Consider the following 18,189-nt stretch of genomic DNA (forward strand, 5'->3'; position numbering starts at 1 on the left):
CCCCCAAGCGTCCACCGGCTTCACCCCGTTTGAGCTCCTCTTCGGCCGGCAACCCCGCGGACTGCTCGACGTGGCCAAGGAGGCCTGGGAGCAACAACCGGGGGTACACCGTTCCACGATCGAGCACGTGCGGCAGATGCGCGACAGGATCGACCGCGTGATGCCCATCGTCCGGGAGCACCTGGCCAAAGCCCAGCAGGCCCAACGGAGGCACTACGACCGGGCCGCCCAACCCAGAGAGTTCCAGCGCGGGGACCATGTCTTGGTCCTGGTCCCAACCGCCGCCTGTAAGTTCTTGGCCACCTGGCAGGGTCCCTTCACGGTCGCCGAGAAGGTCGGGCCCGTCACCTACCGGGTCCGGCAGCCTGGGAAGAGGAGAGCCGACCAGCTGTACGACATCAACCTCCTGAAGCGCTGGGTCGGGACCGGGCCCCAGCATTCCGCGTTCACGGAGTCCCCACCCGTGATGGTAGACATGGACCCCCAACTGTCGGCGGCCCAAAAGTCGGAGCTGCAACACCTGGTCAGTCAGTTTTCTGCGGTGTTCTCCCCTCGCCCCGGGCGGACTCACGTCCTGGAGCATGACGTCCGGACGGCCCCAGGAGTCGTCGTTCGGCAGCGGCCCTACCGTGTTCCGGAGGCTCGGCGACACGCCATTGAGGCAGAGGTACAGGAGATGTTGAAGTTAGGGGTCATCGAACCATCACGCAGCCCGTGGTCCAGCCCGATTGTGATGGTCCCAAAGCCCGATGGCACCTTCTGCTTCTGCAACGACTTCCGCCGGCTCAACGAGGTCTCGGAGTTCGACGGCTATCCCATGCCCCGCGTAGATGAGCTGCTGGACCGCCTGGGGAGGGCGCGGTACATCTCCACCCTCGACCTCACGAAAGGGTATTGGCAGGTACCCCTCTCCACTCAGGCCAAGCCCAAGACAGCCTTCTCCACTCCGAGCGGCCACTGGCAATACCGCATCCTCCCTTTCGGCCTGCACGGAGCACCCGCCACCTTCCAGCGGCTCATGGACATCCTGCTCCGACCCCACCAAGCCTACGCGGCGGCCTACTTGGATGACGTGGTGGTACACTCCGAGACCTGGGAGGACCACCTGGACCGGCTGCGGAAGGTGCTGTCGGAGTTACGTCGGGCTGGGCTGACCGCCAACCCCCGGAAATGCCACCTAGGACTCGCAGAGGCCAAGTACCTCGGCTACCAGGTGGGACGGGGCCTGATCCGACCCCAGGAGAAGAAGGTCTCTGCGATTCTCTCCGCTCCCCGTCCCGCCACGAAGACGCAGGTACGAGCCTTTTTGGGGTTGGCGGGTTACTATCGGTGCTTTATCCCTGACTTCTCCTCCTTAGCCTCTCCCCTGACAGACCTGACCAGGAAGGGGCAGCCAGAGAAGACCCAGTGGAGCACCGAGGCGGAGGCGGCGTTCCACCGCATCAAGTCGGCCCTCACCTCGGCACCGGTCCTACGAGCGCCCGACTTCAATAGCCCCTTCCTGCTGCAGACGGACGCCTCCGACACCGGGTTGGGAGCCGTCCTTTCCCAGGTCACCGACGGCGAGGAACACCCGGTGATCTACATCAGCCGAAAGCTGACCCCAGCAGAACAGCGCTACGCAACCGTGGAACGGGAGGCGTTTGCCGTCAAGTGGGCAGTCCTTGAGCTCCGGTATTACCTCCTGGGCCGCCACTTCACCCTGACCACTGACCACGCACCACTGCAATGGATGGCCCGGGCCAAGGAGAAGAATGCCAGGTTGACGCGGTGGTTCCTGGCGCTCCAGGACTTCAACTTCACCGTCCAACATCGTGCCGGGACGGCCAACGCCAACGCCGATGGTCTTTCCCGGATGTGGTCAGCTTTCGCAGGTCTGTCAGGCTCCACTCCCCAACCCCCCCCAGTTTCCCCGCTTCTCCGCAGGACCAGGACGTCGCTTAGGGGCGGGGGAGTGTGACAAGTGTCCCGAGCGCTCATCAGCGTCGCCCTGGAAACAAGGCGGGAACACCTGCACCCGCTCATCACAGGCTGAGCCGTCACAGCTGCAGCTCATCAGCGGGCGGCTTTATAAGCCTGCCCGCCGCCCAAAGAGGTGAGAGATGTCTCCAGAAGACTCGGCTAACTGTTGTCTCCATTCTCCCTCCAGAGAGCAGCGTGTGACGGCCAGCACTCACTTTGAGCACGGATCCAGATCACCGCGAGCACCGAGGACGCAAGAGAGACCACACCGAGCACGGAGCACCCCACTCGACGCACTTTCACTTTCACCATTGTCAATAAATCCACCCTTCGGGGAAATTCACCTGCCCTCCTGTGTCGTGTACTTCTTCACCCCGTCACAGTACTTTCATAATAAGAGTCCCAGCTTTGGTTAGTGCGATATTGCTCAGACATTCTCTTCCTCAAGTGGCCTTTTGCACAGAATGTTTTTCCTGTAGCGTATTTAATAAACATAGTATTTCTCAATATTCTCATTGTTTGACTTTAAGTTATGTTATCTTAGATAAACGTAGGCATCTAAATCGGTGTAAAAACAGCACGTTGTCTAAATCTAGCGCTAATAAAGCAAACACAAGCTTCACTTTTCAAATAATTCAATAGACAATGCGTTCATTTGACGATCACTTTAACAAGGATTTGTCTTACCAAAAATATTTTAACTTACCAGCAAATCTACTAAGATCTATAAAAATCATGTTGATGTCTGTAACTGGGAGGCGTTTCAGTGAACTTACAGAAAGTGAAAGCGAATCTGCAGATGTGAGCAGCTTGTGGAAGAAAAACATCTCAGCACGTAAATAAAGCACAGGTTCATTTGAAAGTTTTAATGAGAAAAGTTTAAAGAAAGTCTTTGTTTTATATACACGAGTCTAAAAAAGGCAACTTCAACTCCTCTCCAAACTAGAGATCTCTGAACAGAGAAGGTGAGTAAAGAATAAAGCTAAAATACTCGCTACACATTAAAAGGTTTTAAACAGGAAATGGTTTGTACCACAGAATACACACATATGAAGAACGGCTTCTGAACAATTTGTCTCACACTGGAACTCGCTTAATAATGTTGACCAATTAAATGAGAATGAATATTAATTATTAATCAGACACTGTAGAGTAACATTATTTACAGAAAAAGATGACAGAGAAATTACAGTGCTGAAGTACCAGCTCTAGCTTCTCAACAACCAAACAGGAAGTTTACTTTCAAAGTGATTTAAAAAGTCTCTTATTCAATGTGGTGTGATTAGAACACATTTTACTCATTTACTCACAATGTTTTTTTTTTTGTTTTTTTTTGTAAAAATGTATTTGAAACATTTCAAGAACATTAAAAACTCCACTTTTCGTGTCATGATGAGAACATTATATAATTGTAACAATAACGTAATGAAAAAATTCTCTCAACCTTGTTTTCTCTCTCTGCTCTTTATTGCCCTGTTGGTCTGAAATATGGTGGATAAACAGAAAAGGGACATGACGTCAAAGAGCACAATACAGTAATAAACACAGATTAAACCCATTACATTTGATGATGTCTAATGTATCTTGGTAATTAAATATAAGCTTACAACAGTTCAAGGCTTGAAAATAGATTTTTAAGATTTATTTTTGGCAATTTTGTCATATGATAATAGATATAGATGTTGTAATGCACATTGGTCAACGTGTGTTGTTTGAATGGTGCTATATAAATAAAGCTGACATTGACATTGACATATCATAAGACAATACATAAACGGAGGTGGACAGGAATCAGTCGATAGTGTGCTTGACTTTAAAAAAAAAAAAAAAAAAAAAAAAAATAATAATAATAATAATAATAATAATAATAATGAATAGGCCAAAACAATCCATTCATATGTCATACTTTTATATATGATTGGGTGTGCTGGATGATTAGTATAGGCATGGGCGGAGGTATAATGTGTGCAGGTCTTTTAGAGCGCTTCTGTGAACTTCACTTCATTTATTGGTATTTTAGTTTCAGTTTTGCTTTCGCGCCAGGCTTAACCCCTTAACTGTTACCCCCCTTTTTGAACATCATTGTGAAAATGAACTTAAATTGATGTCATTAATGAACGCTTTGTAATCCAGATCATTTCGGATCATATAAAAAAGTTATAGAAATGTAAGTTTTCTGTAAAGAAAATTTAATGTACTATAAAGTGTATATTTTAAATAAAATAAACAAATGTATGTGTAGTAAAGCTCGTTGTGTATGGAAGGAAGAAGACAGGGGACGGCTTTGACTGGGACTCGCTATCTTTATTCAGTCTTTTCAAAACAAAAACAAACACACGTGTGTGTGTGTGTGATAACTCAGTTTCTCCCCGATATGGATCTCTCCTTCTTAATCAGACACTCTGTGTCAGTGTCTCAGTTGCTCTGCTGTGCATGCGAAGTCCCAGTCCAACACTCTCCCCCAGCTCTCTCCCGGCCGCGGCTTAAATGCGCTCTCTCCCTGCCAATTACTGCAATCAGAAACAGGTGTTCGTCATCTGTGCTTGACCTACTTACCTGCCGCTCCGCTCTGAGCTCTCTCTCCCGCTGCAGACCTCGCAGAACCACGCCCCCTTTGCCACATACCCCCACCGCCCGACTCAGGCCGGGGAGCCATCCGGCCTGCAGCCCCCCCCCCGCCTACGGGAGAGGAAGTCAGCCGCAGCCATCTGAACACCCGGCCTGTGGATCACCTTGAACTTAAAAGGCTGTAAAGCTAGATACCAATGGGTGATCCGCGCATTGGTATCCTTCATGCAGTGGAGCCACTGCAAGGGGGCGTGATCCGAACAGATGGTGAACTCCCGTCCCAGGAGGTAATAGCGAAGGGTGAGGACGTCCCACCTGATGGCCAAACACTCCTTCTCTATGGTGCTGTACATCGTCTCTCTCTTAGAGAGCTTTCGACTGATGTACAGCACCGGCCGTTCCTCCCCCTCCACCTCCTGGGACAGGACCGCGCCCAGCCCCCTGTCCGAGGCGTCAGTCTGCAGAGATAAAGGGAGAGAAAAGTTAGGAGCTTGTAGGAGCGGCCCACCACACAGAGCCGCCTTTAACTGAGTGAAAGCCTGCTGGCACTGCTCCGTCCACCGAACTGTATCTGGTTCTTCCTTTTTAGTTAGATCAGTCAGCGGGCTGGCGAGGTCCTAATAATTAGGTACAAACCTCCTATAATATCCCGCCAGCCCCAGGAACTGTCTAACCTCCTTTTTGGTCTTGGGTCTTGGGCAGGCCGCAACCGCTGCGGTCTTATTAATTTGGGGACGCACCTGCCCATGACCCAAGTGGAAGCCCAGATATCTTACTTCCACCCGCCCAATTGCACACTTCTTCGGGTTGGCCGTGAGCCCCGCCCTTCTCAGCGACCTGAGGACTGCTCGCAAATGCTGCATATGACGCTGCCAGTCACCACTATAAATGATGATATCATCCAGATAGGCAGCGGCATATGCAGCATGCGGCCGAAGAATTCGGTCGCCGGTGCCCCGAACAGCCCGAAAGGAAGCGTAACGAATTAGTGTAACCCAAACGGTGTGGTAAAAGCGTTTTTTTCTTTGGTTACTGGAGACAAGGGGATCTGCCAGTAACCCTTTGTCAAGTCCAGTGTCGAATAAAAACGAGCAGTACCTAGCCGATCAAGCAATTCGTCAATCCGTGGCATGGGATATGCATCAAATTTCGACACCGCGTTGACTTTTCTGTAATCCACACAGAAACGGACCGAGCCGTCAGGTTTTGGAACCAAAAAGATCGGGCTCGCCCAGTCACTGTTGGATTCTTCTATAACCCCCATCTCTAACATTGTCTCTAATTCTGCCTGAACCACTTTTTTCTTGTGTTCAGGCAATCTATATGGTCGGCTGCGTACAACCACGCCCAGCTCGGTCTCAACGTGGTGTTGGATGAGGTCTGTCCGACCCGGTAGGGGCGAGAACACGTCGGCGAAATCCGCCTGTATTTGTTTGAGGTCTATGAGCTGGGAGGGTGAGAGGTGATCTCCCCCCGGGACCAGAGCGGGGGATTGTGACTTTTGAACCGCCTCTGGTCCGAGATCATCCTCTCCACTCACTACCGTCGCCAGCATCACAGCCTCTGCCTCAACCCATTTTTTTAATAAATTGAGGTGGCATATCTGACGTGCCCCGTCCCTGTCGGATCGAATTACCTCATAGTTCAGATCCCCTACTCGTCGTGTGACCTCAAACGGTCCTTGCCACTTGGCGAGTAATTTGGAACTAGAGGTGGGGAGTAATAGCAGTACTTTCTCTCCCGGTGAAAATTGTCGTAATCTAGCCCCTTTGTTGTACAGCTGTCTTTGTTTGTCTTGAGCCTGTAACAAATTCTCCATTGAAAGCCGCCCCAGCGTGTGGAGTTTTGTTCTCAGGTCTAACACAAACTGAATTTCGTTTTTACTAGCGGATGGTCCGTCCTCCCAAGCTTCTCTAATGACATCCAAAACCCCTCGGGGTTGGCGGCCATAGAGAAGCTCGAAGGGGGAAAACCCCGTGGAGGCTTGGGGGACCTCGGGGACAGCGAACAAGAGAGGTTCTAGCCATTTGTCACAATTTTTGGCGTCTTCGTGAACAAACTTACGAATCATTGTTTTCAACGTGCGATTAAATCTTTCTACCAGCCCGTCTGTTTGTGGGTGATAGACGCTGGTCCGAATAGACTTAATGCCCAATAACTCGTAAAGTTCGCGGATTGTCCGTGACATGAACGCCGTGCCTTGATCGGTGAGAATCTCTTTTGGGATTCCCACCCGGGAGATTAGGGAGAACAGTGCACTCGCAACACTTTTCGCCGAAATGTTACGCAGTGGCACTGCCTCGGGATATCGTGTTGCGTAATCCACTAGGACTAATGCAAAGCGATGTCCGCGGGCTGACCGCTCTAATGGCCCGATGAGGTCCAGACCAATTCTTTCGAAGGGGACCTGCATCAACGGGAGGAGGCACAATGGTGCTTTTGGTTGGGCCAGTGGGTTTACCAACTGACATTCACGACAAGACGCACACCACCGGCGTACATTCTCGTGAATGCCCGGCCAAAAGAATCGGGCCATGAGGCGGTTTAGTGTCGCTGTTTGCCCTAAATGCCCGGCCATCGGATTGTGATGAGCCGCCTGGAAAAGCATTTCCCGACGGCTTTTAGGAATTAACAACTGGGTTGTAGTCTGTTTTGTCTGGGCATCTTGGGTCACCCGATACAACCTGTCCTTTATCAGAGTAAAATAGGGAAAGGTGAGCGGTTGATCAGGACGGAGGGGATGGCCGTCGATGGCACAGACCTGATTGAACGCATTTTTGAGCATTTCATCCTGGGACTGCTCCAGGGGAAAGTCATCGCGTTCCGAAAACACTGGCGTTTCCGGAGCGCTCGGTTCCCCCAGATCAGTGCCCAGTGGTCTCGGTTCCACCTCCCCCGCCTGCGCGACCGCCACCTTCCCTTTCTCTTTTTTCCCCCAAGAGGCATCCACACACAAACATCCCAATAATTTATTAAAACCTGGCCAATTTGTCCCCAAAATCAGTGGATGCCGGAGGTGCTGGTTAACGGCCACCTCAACTCTATGTTTTTGACCCCTGAATAGAAAATCAATCGGGACTAAAGGGTATTCTCTCACCTCCCCGTGCACACACCTCACCATAACCATGCGGCGCTTATCCCATGCCCCGGATTGAATCAGGCTTTGGTGTATGGAGGTCTGGTTACAACCTGAATCCACCAAAGCTTGATAAGTACCCCCCTTGATACTCACGGGTATTTGGTACAGGCCAGCCTGATCGGGGGCGGCGTGCGGTGCGTCGGGGATCCGGACCAGTGTCTCCACCTCCATCCCCGGACACTGATCAATAAACTGTCCGGGGTCCCCGCAACGCCAGCACGCCGGCCCAGGTTTCCCCGCGGCCCTAGTGGCTGGCAGTGGGGTCATGAATTGGCGTGGAGAGAGCGGGTGCCGGGAAGCCGGCAGACCGGGATCCTGAGCTCCTCCCCCTCCTCTCGCTGGCGGCTGGTAGCCGGCGGCTGGATCGGCTGGAGCTCCCGATCTCCCCCGTGGAGCCGGCCGGGGCGTCAGCGTAGTGCGTGACCTGGGTAGAGGGACAGGTTTAGAGAGAGAGGAGGGGGAAAAAGAAGAGAGAGAGAGAGAGAGAGAGAGAGAGAGAGAGAGAGAGAGAGAGAGAGAGAGAGAGGCTGATGGTAGGGTTTCGCCGACCCCTCGGCACGCCACCATTTCGTCCTCCGCCAGCTGGATGGCCTGGTCTAGCGACGCCGGGCGGTGGCACTGGACCCATTGCGCAGTCCTCCTCGGCAGCCTTGCCACAAACTGCTCCAGTGCCACACGATCGATGATGTCCTCGACGTCACTCCCAGCCGCCATCAACCACTTGCGGCAGGAGTCCCGGAGCTGGTGCGCGAAGACGAAGGGCCAACCGGACTCGTCCAGGGTTAGCGTCCGGAACTGTTGCCGGTGTTGTTCCGGAGTCCGGCCGACCCTCTGGAGGATCGCGCGCTTCAGGACGTCGTATACCAGGAGATTCGGGACTGGCAGTTGGTGGGCGGCTACTTGTGCCTCTCCGGACAGTAGAGGCAGCAGCCGCATTGGCCAGTCCGTTTTGGGCCATTCCCAATACACGGCCGCCCGCTCAAATAGGTCCAGGAAGGCCTCAGGGTCATCCTCCGGACCCATCTTGGCTACAGTCATTGGGGCGGCCGAGTCGATGGTCTGTCTCTGGGGAATGGCCCGAACCTCCCGGTCCATCCAGCTCCGGAACAGCTCGCGGTCTTCATGCTGGGCCGTGAGGAGAGCTTCGAACCTTTTCTGTTGTTCCTCCCTCACGGCCAGCAGGTCCTGGTGGTGTTCTTGGTGAAGACCCGCGAGCGATTGGGCAATGTCCGCAAGTGGCGTCCTCGGCGGAGTTTGCATGGCGGCGGCTCTCTTCTTCCTTCCCGGGTTTTGGCACCAGTGTAGTAAAGCTCGTTGTGTATGGAAGGAAGAAGACAGGGGTCGGCTTTGACTGGGACTCGCTATCTTTATTCAGTCTTTTCAAAACAAAAACAAACACACGTGTGTGTGTGTGTGATAACTCAGTTTCTCCCCGATATGGATCTCTCCTTCTTAATCAGACACTCTGTGTCAGTCTCTCAGTTTCTCTGCTGTGCATGCGAAGTCCCAGTCCAACACTCTCCCCCAGCTCTCTCCCGGCCGCGGCTTAAATGCGCTCTCTCCCTGCCAATTACTGCAATCAGAAACAGGTGTTCGTCATCTGTGCTTGACCTACTTACCTGCCGCTCCGCTCTGAGCTCTCTCTCCCGCTGCAGACCTCGCAGAACCACGCCCCCTTTGCCACAGTATGTATTCAATCTCTAAAATTAAAGCTGTATATGTCTAAATAAGTTTTGTTCCAAATTTGAAGTTGATGTAAATAAATAGATTTTTTTTAGCCATTATACCAAAAAAAGCCACTGGGTGAGACCCAAACTACATACATTCCCTCCGTTCCCACCTAGACGTTCCCATTCAGTCTGTGTTACGTCATGGGATTCCTATGGAAAGCGCCACAGCCACTAAACTGTGTTAAAGGGAGGGTGAAACACAATTAGTTTCAGTCAATCTCATGTCAATCTTGAGTACCTACGCCCGTTTCACACATACTCCGTCTGCAGTGCGTGTGCGTTGCGTATTTTTTTCCGTACCCATGTTAACGGATTACAGCTTTCCCACTGCACGCGGATGCAGTCTGTCAGCCCGTTCCAGGAGCGTTGCGTCTGCAGCAGTGCATGGATCGTTTTCGTACCAAGTCTATTTTTTGCTGCGCTGCGTTGCGTTGCTGCATTAAAGTGATAGAACATTGTTCGCATTAAAATAAACATGTACTGACGCGAAAATCTAGTAATTTCAACACGGATGCATATCATTTAAAATATACTCTTGTTTCAAAGTCAACACATGGCTTTTTTTCTCAAGTAAAGCAACAAAACGACACCTTACCTGGCATTTAGGTAAAAAATGTGCCATAATGGAGAGCACTCGTACTTTCTTGGAGGTGAAATGCAAAGTTATTTTTGACCTGCAGGATTTCTTTTCAAAGGGTTTAAAAACGAAAGAAAAGACGAGAGTCGGCTGTTTTTGAATAGCCTATTCTAAGTTTCTAATTTAAAATGTTTATGATTTTAGGCTATAACCTATGTTTAAATGTTTTGCCTTTTGTGTGAGCTAAATCTAAAGTATATTAATATATAAATATGAATTAATGAATTGAAAAAATGTTGTCCTGATAACCGTCACGAGGACGAGGACGTGCTGAAGCTCTCTTTGCTTAAAGGGGGGGTGAAACACTCAGTTTCAGTCAGTGTCATGTCAATCTTGAGTACCTATAGAGTAGCATTGCATCCTGCATATCTCCGAAAAGTCTTTATTTTTTTTAATAATTATATAAGAAAGATGCGCTGTTCCGAGTCTTTCCGAAAAAAGCCGAGCGGTAGGGGGCATGTCGTGTGAGCGGAGCTAAATAATGACGTGTGCTCGCTGCTGCTATGTTGAGTCGAGCTGTGTCATCCCTAACAGCGGGAAAAAAACTTTATTCAAAATAAAAATATGGCTTTTAATCAGATACAGCCATACATCTATGATCCGGAATCAGACCCAGAGGCTGCAGTTGAACAGGAGCAGCAGCAAAAACGACTAGAGCAGGACGTCTGTATGTGGTACAAGTTATACACTAACTATATAATATGCTTAGCGGCTTGTGTTATTTACATATTTATACTTGAATTATATCGTCGTATTTTTGTCTTTGAAGGTGTACATGTGGGAAGTGCAGTTGTGCACGTGCGTTTGTGTGTTTACGCGTGGTTTGTGTAGACAGTAAGCGGACTAAAAAAAACACAGACATTTGAAGCAGTCTCACTCACCCTTCTAACGTTGGGACTGCTCCATCATTCAGCATTAGGCGATTGGGAAAATCCGGCGTCGAGCTGGGCCTTGTTTATGAAACAGTCGGCACCGAAATGCAGCGAACAGATATAAACATTCGCGCAACTCAGTTGCTGATCCGGAAAAGCAAATTATATCCACTGTTGCCTTAACGCGGGGTTTTTGGCGAATCTGTGCAGGACTGTCTTGGTCTGGCAACCAAAAACCCACTTTTTATGTGACATTGTTATGTGCACATCACCTGTCCTACAAGCATCCTACAAGCCAGCGCTTTGATGGGCGTAGGCTGTTGCTTTCGCTCTCTCCTTCGCTCTCTCTCACGCGCTTCCGGTAGAATTGTCCGTAAGGCCCATACAAGGAAATTCCGCCCCCATTAACGTCAAAGGGGACGCATGATCGAAAAAAACTTGCTGAAACTTATGACTAACCGGAAGTAGTATTTTTGTCAAAGAAATACTCCCATCAAACGTCCACCTTAACTTTTGAAACTTTGTCTATGTTTAGTATGGGATTCCAAGTCTTTAACAGTGTAAAAAGATCAGTATGCATGAAACAGCATTTCACCCCCCCTTTAAATTAGCTCAAAATTACTATCAGATGTAAGTAATTACCTTGACAAACTATACATCATTAAAAAGATCTAAGACTAAAGTTTAATTTTGTTACCTCTGTTTTATTCTCAAAGTCTTATAATGACCGTAATGTGTTAATATGTGCCAGGAGTTATGAATATGATCTTGGGCGTCGCTACCTTTTGATTGTAATATGCGCGTCATTTGCTCCCATTCATAAAATACTCCTCTGTGGTCGTCATGAAGACACTCGACAAAACAACTTCCCTCAGGGCTTTTACTTCAAATGTGTGCAGATGTGGAGAAATATTGATAGATTCTCACATGTTTGAGTCAAATTTCTATACAGAGAAGTATTATTTATTCAATCTTTATCCAAAATCCGCGGATGTGTGATTATGAGCGCAGTATACTGTGATATGCTGTGTTTTCAATTCAATCTGGCAGCCGGAGGGCGCTGGAAAGCTGTACTACTGAAAATTCACCCATGTGGAACACATGAAGAACAGACACACCATGTGACATTCAGGAAGTATCTGACATGACCAAAACAGCTTTCTAGCGATCGTTAGATCACTATTTTATGCAGATAGACACGTTTTAAGACAATAAACACACAATCACGGCAATATATGGTTGGTCTGTGTTCTTTATGCCATGTTGGGTGGTTTCATAATAGATGATATTTATAATGCAATGCTATTCCACATAGCTTTTAGCATTGTATATTTTCTGTCAGATTTTTTGACCCGAAGCTACACGAGATCACATATTGTTATATAAAGTATCTGACATGTACTACTTGTAAAACTCGACTTATAAATTATAAAGTGATATGAAGCAAGTTTTGAATAAAACATGATTTTAATCGTATAAATTGTTGTTTTGCTGGTGTGCTAAGCTAACATGCTAGCTTGCCCTAGATGCACCTGCCACTGAGTAAATACTTTATTTTTATGAACATTTTCTAAATGTAAAACTACTGAAATGCTTATTTGGACGAAATGCATTCGATAGAGTCTCAGTGAGGGTAAAGTGAGAGGTTTGATTTAGAAATGAGGTTTGAATAGAACAGTTTGAATAGAGAATCGTTAGTAATTATAATGCAGACAAAAGAATAATAATTAGAGCCATAACCAGTCCGCAGAAGTGTGAATGTGTGCCTGGGAGACAAACTGAATGGGGCAGTTTGCACCTCTAAACAATAGAGGCAAAATAGAGAATGAAAGCTGAGAAGACATGGCAATAAACATCAGTTGATATTTTAGAGATATCTCAAAATAAAATCACATGAAACGATCTTGTAAAACGTTTAATAAAATTCAGAGTTTTAGACTGATCATCTTCAGATCTGAAATATAACATGGTCAGACTTGTGGCTTTAGCTGTAGTGCATTTCTAGATTTCTCCAAGGCCCACTTCAATTTTATTTTCATAAAGATATTTCATACAAATAAATTTCTAATAACTTTACAAAACTTTGAAGCTTATTATAGCTTTTTTTGATTATAAAAAATATTATCATTTTGACTTTACAGTAAACTGCCAGGTGTCTGCTTTCAAATGAGACCATAATTATGCTTTTAGTGCAAAGGATTCACAAACTGTATTTGTTTTAGTCTGAGTATACATTTCTTAGGATTTTTTCAAAATTTAGAAATCAGCTTAACAGGTTAAATGTAGGCTTGTAGCCTACGTTAACCTGTCTACTCAGAAAGATTTAACAAAGAGAATTGCAATTCTGATGAGCCAAGATCAGTAACAACTTCTGGATTTTAAATAAAAAAATCATTAATAAATGCTGTGTTTGTGGTATGCAACAGCGGATCAGTTGCGGACTGCAAACGCAGCATATGTGAAAGGACTACAGGGTGTGGGGCTCCTGCAACGCACACGCAACGCAACACGCACCGCACACGGACTGCAGATGGAGTATGTGTGAAACGGGCGCTATAGAGTAGTATTGCATTCTTCATATAGCCGAAAAAGTCTTTAGTTTTATTATATTTATAAAAGAAAGATAGGCTGTACCGAGTCTTTACGGAAAAAAAGAGTGGATGGAGGCGTATCGTGTGGGCGGAGCTAAAGAATCACGAGCGCGCACAGCATTGAGACGTCTGAAAGCTGACATCGTAAAGCATGGACAAATAAACGGCACCCTAAATAAACCATGGCTATCAAACAGATTCAACTAATATATATATATGATCCAGAATCAGATCCGGAGGACGCAGGACATCTCTATGTGGTACTGTAACTCTATTTAGCGCCTTGTCAACAGTTGTGTGTGTTTACTCACGGTTTATGAGAACATGATTTATGGACTATTGTATGCGACAAAACAGTAGCAGTAGTAAGCGAAGCGGTTGGGGTTTTATGTTTGGGGTGGTTCAATAAACAAGCAGACACCTATAGTGGTCAGCTGAACAAATGTTTTTAAACACACACACCATACATTGCATGCTCCATTGATAAATTAACTATCCACGATCGTGTTGTTTACTGATGTTTACTTACGTGACAATATCCAACTACACACAGATATTTGAAGCAGTTTTACTCACCGCCTGCTTGCATTGCATGTCCGTGAACCTTTATCGTTGGGACCGCTCCGTCAAAAACACACTTCTTTGGTGACGTTGTTGATTTGGTGAAGTCCTGAGACAGCAGTGAGTGCAGCGTTTATGGGCGTGCATTTGCTCTTTCGCTCTGGTTGCGTGCGCACCCTTCCGGGAGAAGAGCATGTACAAGGACATTCCGCCCTGTTGATGTCAAGTGGATTTACATTAGAAAAATAACTTTCCGAACCTGGTGAGAAACCACTTCTGTTTTTGACACAGAAATACTCCATCAAATGTCCAACTTAGTTTTTGAAACTTTGTCCATGTTAAGGATGGGAATCCATGTCTTTAACAGTGTAAAAATCTCAGTATGCATGAAACAGCATTTCACCGCCCCTTTTAAATATGTTGAAGACACAGATGCTGGCAAGCTGTTGCGTCCCCTTTTTGCCAATTCCCCTAACCCACCCAGGAACCCAAGTAAGCCAGAGGGCTTACACCAAATGGGATGGAAGGGACAGGCCAGCAGACATATCATCCTGTAGCCCAAGACTGGTTTCCAGCTGAAGCTAAGCAGGGCTGAGCCTGGTCAGTACCTGGATGAGAAACCAACTGGGAAAACTAGGATGCTGCTGGTAGAGGTGTTAGTGAGGCCAACAGGGGGCGCTCACCCTGTGGTCTATGTGAGTCCTAACGCCCCAGTATAGTGATGGTGTTAGTGAAGCCAGCAGGGGGCGCTCACCCTGTGGTCTGTGTGTGTCCTAACGCCCCAGTATAGTGATGGTGTTAGTGAGGCCAGCAGGGGTCGCTCACCCTGTGGTCTGTGTGTGTCCTAACGCCCCAGTATAGTGATGGTGTTAGTGAGGCCAGCAGGGGGCGCTCACCCTGTGGTCTGTGTGTGTCCTAACGCCCCAGTATAGTGATGGTGTTAGTGAGGCCAGCAGGGGGCGCTCACCCTGTGGTCTGTGTGTGTCCTAACGCCCCAGTATAGTGATGGTGTTAATGAGGTCAGCAGGGGGAGCTCCCTGTGGTCTGTGTGGGTCCTAACGCCCCAGTATAGTGATGGTGTTAGTGAGGTCAGCAGGGGGAGCTCACCCTGTGGTCTGTGTGGGTCCTAATGCCCCAGGATAGTGATGGGGACACTGTACTGTCAAAGAGCACCTTCCTTCAGATGAGACGTTAAACCGAGGTCCAGACTCTCTGTGGTCATTAAAAATCCCAGGACGCCCTTCATAAAATGAGTAGGAGTGTAACCCCGGCATCGTAGCCAAATTTGCCCATTGGTCTCTGTCCATCATGGCCTTCTAATCTTCAGCACATACTGATTAGCTTTATCACCCTCTATCCTCTCCACCATAAGCTGGTGTGTGTTGGGCGTTCTGGCACAATATGGCTGCAGGCGCATCATCAGGTTGTGCTGCACATCGGTGATGGTTGAGGAGATTCCCCCCTTCCACGTAAAGCACTTTGATTGCCTTGAAAGGCGCTGTATAAATGTTAAAAAAAAACATATTAATATTAGGACTTACTGTGGGGACAGTCATAGCTGCTTTTCCTATATTGTGACATTTCATGGGCTGTCACAAGGAGCATCAGTTCTGAGAACCAGGTCTGGGTGGATCAGTAGGGCGCAACAATCAAGACATGCTCCTCTTCCTCCCTGATCTTGAACAGTGTCTGTACGAATAGGCTCACTAGGGGAAACGCATATTTGGGAGAAGCATTGGGGCCCAACCCAGGAAGCACAGTATCCTGGATTAGAGGTGATGAGTGTGGTGCACTTATTATGTGGGACCCCTGAGGGACTGGGTAGGGAGGCCTAATGAGGTGGTGCGTCCTCGAAATGCTGACTGCTTGGCCGTGGTGAATGAAGGAGTGGCTGAGAGTGAGGAAGCAGAGCATTGCTCGCTGTCATTGAGAAAAATGAAACTAAATGGAACAAAAGATGCTCCACCCAGCCCTCCTCAAGGGGAAGGAGTGGTGCTTTCACCATCTTCTGGTTCAGAGCAGATCCCTTCATCTCTCGGCCACTGACCCAAAGCCACTTCGAATTGCGCTTTGAGGGTTTAGTGGTCTGCATCACCTTCCTGCGGGAGGGTTGATTGTTGCAACTGCAGGGGGATACCCTTGGTTACGAGCAGGCTAAGGGGGCTATGTCACTCCAGGGCAGGATGTGCTTTATTGCCTCAGTTTGCTACTGGGCTGCCGAGAACTGCTGGGCAAAGTCCTCGGCAGTGTTGCCGAAGAGGCCACCTGGCAGATGGACCTCTTTGAGAGATTTTGCCTGATGGACCTGCAAGATGGCCATGGCATGCAGGGTGGATGCGGCCTGTACAGTGGCAGAGTATGCAGTATCAGCCAGGCCTGCTGTCATCTCACATGCCTTGGACTGGAGGCTTAGACCAGGTGGCAGCACTGCCATCATGGGTAGGGATAGTGGAGGAGGCAGAATAATGGTTTTGGACATTAAAAGGTGCCTTCCACGACTTCTGAACCTCCTCATGTAGCTCTGGGAAGTACCAGAGTGGGGCAGCTCAGCTTCCCCATCCTCTTCAGAGGACAAATGCTCACTCTCCGATGCAGCGTTCGACATCCAATCCTCATGAGACACAATGTGCCTCATGTGAGGGACTTGTGTCAGCTTTTGACAACTCAATGGCACATGCCATGCTAGAGGAGTGGGAGGTCAGTGGGGGCTGGCCCAATATAGATTATGTTTGCTCAGGCATGAGAGACTGCGTTTCTGGTCACCAGATTAAAATTGCTGTTTGCTCCCTTTCTGCGTTCAGAAATATGCTCTTCTTTGAAGGTAGACTGGAATGAGTGATCGCTGTACAACTGCTTGGCTCAGAAGCAAAATATGAATGAAGTTATTAATGCCAGTCATATTTATATCTGTATGTCTGGGTGGGTGTGACTCGGCATGCAAATCTCACTGGCCAATGTCCATTGGCTCGTTTAGTTACCACTTGGAGGTGTTTAGGCTCCCAGGCAAGATGGAATGAGGAATGGGAACCAGTCTTACTCAAATAACTGTTTTTCCTTCTGTGATGTTTGTCTTCAGTATGGATTCAGTGGGAGTGAATGTGATTGAAACAGCAGCTCTTGGGAGACCCTTCCAGCTCGGCATGCTGTATGACTGCAGAAAAGATGCATTAATAACAGGTGAGTTTTAGTCAACTCAATCTAGGAGTAAAAATGAATGTCTGTAGTTTTACTATAAATGCCTTTACATTTTTTTGAGACAAAATAAATAATAAACAAAGGTGAGCAAACATGACATTTTCACTTTCTTTGTTTTAAACTTTATTAATAAACGTCAAAATTTGTTTCATATGTTAAATGTGAATCTAATATATTTGTCCTTTTACAGGGGTAAGACTGTGGAATAAAGAGCAACTGCAGCAGAATATTTCCTCTCATTCCCAAATCAATACAGATTTCAATGTCTCAGCTTCAGACTCCATTCAGGACAAATCTAAATTACTAAATATCGATGGTGGACTCAAACTAAGTATTTTAGGTGATCTCATTCAAGTTAGTGGAGCAGCAAAATATCTCAAGGACACCAAGTCATCTTTCAAACAGCAGAGACTGACTCTACATTATCACTCAACCAGCAGGTTTGAGGAACTGATCACAAACCATATGTCTTCTGAAAATATTGCTCCTGATGATAATAGTGACATAGCTACACATGTAGTGACAGGAGTGCTGTATGGAGCAGATGCTTGCTTTGTGTTTGATAGAGAAGTTTCTTCTGATGAAGATAAAAAAACTGTACAAGGAGAAGTAAAAGTGGCTCTTGAAAAACTACAAAGCATTGTTTCAGTAGGTTCAAATGCTGATCTAAGTGTGAATCGCAATCAGAAAAACACTGTCAAAAACTTCACTTGTACATTTTATGGTGACTTCCAGTTGCCGTCTAATCCAACCTCTTTTGAAGATGCGTTGAAGGTTTTTGCTGAACTTCCAAAACTGCTGAAAGAAAACCAAGAGCTGGCAGTTCCACTGAGAGTTTGGCTTTATCCTCTGGACAAACTTAACTCAAGAGCATCAAAACTTCATAAAGACATCAGCATGGATCTAATCATGAAGATTGAATCAGTGATTGAGA

General features: G+C 47.6%; 1 protein-coding gene and 1 long non-coding RNA gene across 2 annotated transcripts in view; both read left to right on the forward strand.

The window, feature by feature from the left end:
- The window catches only part of LOC137048184 (uncharacterized), a 171,194-nt gene that overhangs the window by 133,090 nt on the left and 19,915 nt on the right, over positions 1-18,189 (forward strand). The window lies entirely within an intron of this gene.
- LOC137049878 (uncharacterized) lies at positions 2,787-17,616 on the forward strand. The gene is made up of 3 exons (XR_010899742.1): positions 2,787-2,927; positions 17,137-17,237; positions 17,446-17,616. It is a non-coding gene; the product is annotated as an uncharacterized lncRNA (long non-coding RNA).

The sequence above is a fragment of the Pseudorasbora parva genome, chromosome 2 (genome assembly GCF_024679245.1).
Source record: "Pseudorasbora parva isolate DD20220531a chromosome 2, ASM2467924v1, whole genome shotgun sequence".
Classification (NCBI taxonomy): domain Eukaryota; kingdom Metazoa; phylum Chordata; class Actinopteri; order Cypriniformes; family Gobionidae; genus Pseudorasbora; species Pseudorasbora parva.